The sequence below is a fragment of the Triticum aestivum genome, chromosome 5A (assembly GCF_018294505.1).
Source record: "Triticum aestivum cultivar Chinese Spring chromosome 5A, IWGSC CS RefSeq v2.1, whole genome shotgun sequence".
NCBI lineage: Eukaryota > Viridiplantae > Streptophyta > Magnoliopsida > Poales > Poaceae > Triticum > Triticum aestivum.
This window is the reverse complement of record NC_057806.1, coordinates 336,468,068-336,475,523: the sequence shown is the minus strand read 5'-3', so window position 1 is coordinate 336,475,523 and position 7,456 is coordinate 336,468,068.

The window sequence follows — 7,456 nt, the reverse complement described above, 5'->3', positions numbered from 1 at the left end:
GATCTGGCAGCGGGACGTCCTCTATATAAAACCATTCCGAAGGCCAGTCTTCGGACGCCTTCTTTGGGGTTCCGGATAATTATCCGGTCCCGGCGATGCGCCACACTTCGGCTCCGCCCACTTGATACATTGACCCCTCCTTAGAGTGGGGCACCAGGCAGAATAACCTCTTCCACAGCGCGAAATGCGCCTCAACACCCAGGAATAGCTCGCAAAGGGCGACGAAGCACGCGATATGCAATATAGAGCCGGGCGTGAGATTGTGCAGCTGGAGGCCATAGAACTCCAGAAGCCCGCAGAGAAATGGGTGAATTGGAAATCCCAGTCCCCTTATTAGATAGGGGACGAGGCACACCCGCTCTCCTTTAGAGGGATTGGGGGTGCTCTCTGCTTGCTCTCCACCATTATAGGTGGCGAGTCCGGCTCGGACCGGGACCATATAGGCCTGAGGGAGAAATCCCTTGGCCTGAAGCGACACTAGCTCGCTGTGCGGGATGGAGCACCTCTCCCAGTCTCCAGGTTTAGGACTGGAAGGGCGAGAGGAGGAGCCGGGACGGCTGGCCATGTTGGAATGGACCTTTGCTGGAAGCGCTCTGATGATAACTCGCGGAAAGGAGAAGATGTGGTTTGGACCTAAATCCCCATCCCGTTAAATAGGCGGCTCGTTTATACGGCTAGGGGTGTGGGTGTAAAAACACCCTGGCTTTTCGCATTCGTTTAACATGTGGAAGACGGCCGTTATGGGGCGTGGAAGCTGAGGAGCACTACGTTACAAAAATCAGACATTTTCCTACAGGTACACAAGATTTGGAGAAGAACCCGCCTTGGAATGCCGAACAATCTGCGTGCCGGACTCGTCGTCATTGAAGCCTGGTTCGGGGGCTACTGAGGGAGTCCTGGATTAGGGGGTGTTCGGGTTGCCGGACTATACCTTCAGCCGGACTCCTGGCTATGAAGATACAAGATTGAAGACTTCGTCCCGTATCCGGATGGGACTTTCCTTGGCGTGGAAGGCAAGCTTGGCGATGCGGATATTCAAGATCTCCTACCAATGTAACCGACTCTATGTAACCCTAACCCTATCCGGTGTCTATATAAACCGGAGGGTTTTAGTCCGTAGGACAACGTCATCAACTCCATACACAACAATCATACCATAGGCTAGCTTCTAGGGTTTAGCCTCCTTGATCTCGTTGTAGATCTACTCTTGTACTACCCATATCATCAATATTAATCAAGCAGGACGTAGGGTTTTACCTTCATCGAGAGGGCCCGAACCTGGGTAAAACATCGTGTTCCCTGCCTCCTGTTACCATCCGGCCTGGACGCATAGTTCGGGACCCCCTACCCGAGATCCGCCGGTTTTGACACCGACACATAGCAACATCAATCTCAGAACATAGTGGATACTAGGGATCAAGCCCTAACAAAACTAACTAGATTACATGATGAATCTCATCCAACTCCTCACCGACCAGCGAGCCTACAAAGGGGTTACTCACTCCCGGTGGGAGCATCATGGAATTGGCGATGGAGAAGGGTTGGTGATGATGAAGAACGAAGATCCCCCTCTCCGGAGCCCCTAACAGACTCCAGATCTAGCCTCCCGATGAAGAATTGGAGGTGACGGCGGCTTCGTCTCGTGGATCGTGATAAGTCTTTCTCCATGATTTTTTCTGAAAAAATAGGATTTTATAGCGTCGGTTTTAGGGTCTGGGGGGCCACCAGGTAGGAACAACCAACCTAGGCACGCCTGGGGGGCAGGTGCGCCCTGGTGGGTTGTGCCCACACAAGTGCCCCCCTCAAATGACTCTTGGCTCCAGAAATTCTCTTTATTGTATAAAAGTCCTCGCAAAGTTTCGTTCCATTTCGAGAACTTTTTATTTCTGCGCAAAAACAACACCATGGTAGTTCTGCTGAAAACAACGTCAGTCCAGGGTTAGTTTCATTCAAATCATGCAAATTAGAGTCCAAAACAAGAGGAAAAGTGTTAGGAAAAGTAGATACGTTGGAGACGTATCAACTCCCCCAAGCTTAAACCTTTGCTTGTCCTCAAGCAATTCAGTTGATAAACTGAAAGGGAAAAAGAAAAGATTTTACGAATTCTTTTGCTCTTGTTTGCATAAATAAGCTTAAACATCACCCAGGTTTTCAGCCAACATTATAACTAACCATGCCGACAATAACTCTTAAAGATTTTATTAATTGATATCAATAACATAATCATCTAGTGAGCAATAATAAGATATCTCAAATGGCAACATGTTGTCAAAACAACCACAATATAATATGCCAATAATGGTATCTCGCTTTCCCTTTCTAGGACCGCAGAACATAAATGCAGAGCACCTCCAAAGTTTAAGCAGCGACAAACATTGTAATTCACGGTAGAAAAGATCCAGTCATGATGCACCCAACATTAGCTACACACAATGCATCAACATGACAACAGTGCTCTCAAGTTCTGGTGCTTATTTTAGAAGGTGATGACACAACATAAAAGTAAATAGATAGTCCCGTCGCAGAGGGAAGTAGTGATTTGCAGAGGTGCTAGAGCTCAAAATTTTAAAACAGAGGTAAATGATATTTTGAGACATGCACCATTCTTGTTTACTTCACGACCATCAGTTATCAATATCTTCCATGCTAAGCACACTAGTGGCGGTTCCCAAGCGATAAAAGTAAAGGTTTTGACTTCATTGGGAGTTTTTGTTTGATTATTTGTAAGCTTTTTCTGTTTGCAGTTTGGGACTAGGCATCCCTATTACTGTCCTTTTCTCATGCGATGGCGAGTGAATAAACACTTGACCTGAGAATAACCTGCTTAGCAAGGAAGATACCGACCACCTCCTGTCGTTCCATGAACGATCCAGGCACACAAAAATGATATTTATTAGAAGTTTTTAGAGGTGGCACATGCAAATTTACTTAGGACAACAGGGTAGTACCGCATATAGGTAGGTATGGTAGACTCATCTGGAATAACTTGGGTTCAAGGTTTTTGATGTACAAGCAGAATACCCACTTAGTACAGGCGAAGGCTAGCAAATAGGTTGAGATGCGGCCAACTAGAGAGCATCAACGGTCATGAACATGCATTATGCATAAGTAACATTGGACACTAGCATGAGTAGGACATATATACCATGAACATAAATATCATAGAGGCTATGTTGGTTTTGATTCAATTACATGCATGAACATGTGCCAAGTCAAGCCACTAGAACATTCAGAGGAGGATACCATATCATCATACTACATCATAATCATTTTAACGCAATGTTGATATCCAAGATAAATCATTATCCACTCCTAGCTACTTATGCATGGCATGAGAAACTATAATCTCTAATTGTCATCGCAAACATGTTTAATCATAATGGGCTGAATCATGGATAATAGGTTAAACATATTTACAAAACAGAACAAGTCGAGTTCATACCCGTTTCTCTCTGGCACGGCCAGTTCATTGAATATCGGCATCATTGACTTTCACTTGCACGATCGGACGATGTGAAAATAATAATAGTGCAAGAGTGCCATGGACTAAGCTAGAATCTGCAAAGATTTAATTCAACAGGAGAAGACAAGGTAATATGGGCTTTTTATTAGATGAGCAATTATTCATATGAGAACCACTCAACATTTTCATCGTGGTCTTCTCCTCGGTACGACTCGAATAAAAAGAAAAGAAATTCAGAGAAACACACTGAAATATTTCTAGAGTTTTTGGTTTTCTTGAACAAGCAAATAAAAGGGAAAAGCAAAAATGAGAAAAACTATTTACATGGGAAAGCTCCCAATAAGCAATAGAAGAACAAGGAAATCTTTTTGGGTTTTCTTTTTAGTGCTACAACTAAGCATGCATAAAAAGCAAACTAACTACAACTAATTTTTTCTTTGGTTTTTCTAAGGGTTTTTTAAACACGCAAGAAGAAAGCGAGAAAATAAATTCAACATGGATAATACAATAAAAAAGTGTGAACACCGACAACTGGAATGATATGTGTGAGCATGAATGTAATGTCAGTGGAAAACACGTACTCCCCCAAGCTTAGGATTTTGGCCTAACTTGGTAATCGATCAGTAGCTTGGATAGTAGTCGGGGTGTTGAGGAGCGGGCATCCATGGGTCCCACTGCTGAGGCTTTTCCTCTATTGCAGCCTGGTCGTTATGGTAGGCGGTGATATCCGCAGGCATAATCCTATATCCGCCCCTGGCAACAGGTTCAAACAAAGTAGGAGCAGGCAATGGAATAATATCACGAGTTCTCACACTAAAAATCAGGTTATATGGAATGGGGATACTTGGATAATCGATAGTAGTAAACTGGTGGTGATCCATGGCTGCGCGATCTAGGTAAACCTTAGTCAAAGGGTAATCATGAAGGTGTATCTCAACATTAAAGCGAGCCGCCAAATGAGTGGCGAAAATACCACCATGTATTTTACCCTTGGACTTATTAATATGGAAGTGACGTGCCATAATAGCTCCCAAGCTATACGTGTTCTCACCCTCTAGTGCACGACGTAAAACAGCAAGGTCTGCTGAACTGAGTGCACCCACCTTCTCTCTGGCAAGCAAGCATTTAGCAATGAAAAGAGCAAAATAATGAACAGCAGGAAAATGCAAGCCAGCGGCAGTGATACCCGACACCCCTCTCTCATCTCCCACTGTCAAGGTACTATAAAATGCCTCAAACTCTGCCGGCCTAGGCTCTACTAAACCACCATCAGAAGGTAGCAAGCATATTTCACAGAACTCAGTAAGCGGTATCTGATGGAAATCAGCGTATAAATTAAACTGCACCTTAGGAGGATTATTCCTGGGAAGGAAATTAAAACTTTGAACAAACATGTTTGTGAGGAGATGATACTATTCGCATTCAGGTGCGATGAAGTCGGTGAGACCGGCATTAGTTGCATATTGTGTAAACTCCTGAAGGATTCCAGCCTCTTCCATGAACGGGGTATGCGGGCATTCGCACGGCCGTACTTCTGCCAACCTTCGGGGATGGAGATCACTGTCAGACGACTCCCCAATAACTCCCTTGGAGTTCTTCTTAGAAGCAAACTTCATAAAGATATTTCATACTTTTCCTATGAACAAATTTTTTGAAATTTTTAGTCCACAATTTTTTCTCAACAAAACTTCACAAATTTATAGCAACTACTCATAGGGATACATAGAGGCCATAGAAATCATTCAAACTACTTAGAACTCTAATAATTCAACATGCAAGCTCATCTACATCGGCACCAAGAGTAGCTAATTATTCAAAACATAAACCACTAAAGCAAAAACTAATTGGACAAACGGTGGAGTCACATACCAAGCAACAATCCCCCGAAATAGTTTTGGAAACGGAGTAGTGGTGAATTTTTTCTGGAGGTAGGTGATAATGTGGTGTGAAGGGAGATGTGAGGGGGCACACATGGGGACCACAGCCCAGCAGGGCGTGCCTGGGGGTCCTGGCGCACCCATGTGGGTTGTGCCCACCTGGTGCACCTCCCTTTGATATTATTTGCACCACAAATTCTTAAATATTCAGAAAAAAATCGTATTAAGTTTTCACATCATTCTAACTTTTATTTTTTGGTCATTTTTTATCGCACGGGAAATTCAAAAAATAGATAAAACATGGCATTTTATTTTATTTAACTAATAAAAACAGAAAACAAAAGGTAGGGACACAAGGTAGTGCTTACTAAATTCATCAACTTCATACCTACCAAAAATGATCCATTAATAAGGTTGATCACGTCTTATTAACAACCACTTTCGATTAGCATGAAACCGAAGAACTTTCGTAGATCACTTAGTTACCTCAATGGGGATATGAATGTCCCCAACAATAAGCATTTCATATTTGTTTTCGACAGTAGGTAGCCGTAGTTGAAAACTTCCAATAGTGATTATCGGAGATTTTTCAATAACATTAATACCATTCACTTGGAATTGTTTCTTCGAAAAGTGCACTATATGCTCATTACCATTGATATGAAAAGTGACCTTGCTTTTATTGCAATCAAGAACAGCCCCTGCAGTATTCAATAAGGGTCTACCAAGGATAATCGACAAGTTGTTGTCCTCGGGCATCTCAAGTATAGCAAAGTCAGTCAAAATAGTAACATTAGCAATAACAATGGGCACATCCTCACAGATACCGATAGGTATGGCAGTTGATTTGTCAGCCATTTGCAAAAATATTTCAGTAGGTGTGAGCTTATTCAAAGCAAGTCTTTTATATAAATATAAAGGCATAACACTAACACCAACTCCTAAATCACATAAAGCAGTTTTCACATAATTCTTTTTGATAGAGCAAGGTATAGTTGGTATTCTCGGATGTCCAAGTTTTTTAGGTACTCCATCTTTAAAAGTATAGTTAGCAAGCATAGTGGAGATTTCAGCTTCCAGTATTTTTCTCTTGTTGGTGATGATATCTTTCATATACTTTGCATAAGGACGCATTTTAAAGATATCAGTCAAGCGAGTACGCTAAAAGACTGGCCTTAGCATTTCAGCAAAGCATTCAAATTCTTCATCATCTTTCTTTTTAGTTGACTTAGATGGAAAAGGCATAGGTTTTTGAACCCACGGTTCTCTTTCTTTACCGTGTTTTTTGATACGTCTCCAACGTATCTATAATTTATGAAGTATTCATGCTATTATATTATCCATCTTAGATGTTTAATGGGCCTTTATATGCTATTTTATATGATTTTTGGAACTAACCTATTAACCTAGAGCCCAGTGCCAGTTTCTGTTTTTTCCTTATTTTTGAGTATCGCGGAAAAGGAAAATCAAATGGAGTCCAATTGACCTGAAAATTCACGGAGATTGTTTTTGGACCAGAAGAAGCCCACGGAGTACCGAAGATGGACCTGAGGAGTCCCGAGGCCACCACGAGGGTGGGGCGCGCGCCCTACCCCCTGGGCGCCCCCCTATCTCGTGGCCACCTCAGGGACCCCCTGACTTGTTCTTGACTCCAATGCCTCTTATTTATACCCCAAGTTCCAGAAAGAAACCTAGATCGGAAGCTCCGCCGCCGCAAGCCTCTATAGCCACGAGAAATCAATCTAGGCCCTCTCTGGCACCCTGTCGGAGGGGGCCATCATCACCGGAGGCTATGGAGGAGGATCCCAGAGGGGACATCATCTCCAAGAAGGCCAAGATCCAGAGGGAGAACTCTCCCCATCTATGGGGGAGGCCATGGAGGAGGAAGCACAAGGGGGAGAACCTCTCCTCCCCTCTCTCGGTGGCACCAGAGTGCCGTCGGGAGGGGAGTCATCGCCGCGGTTATCGTCTTCATCAACATCACCATCATCATCACCATCCTCATCTCTTTCACGCGGTCCACTCTCCTGCATCCCGCTGTTTTAATCCCTACTTGAACATGGTGCTTTATGCCACATATTATGATCCAATGATGTGTTGCCATCCTTTGATATTT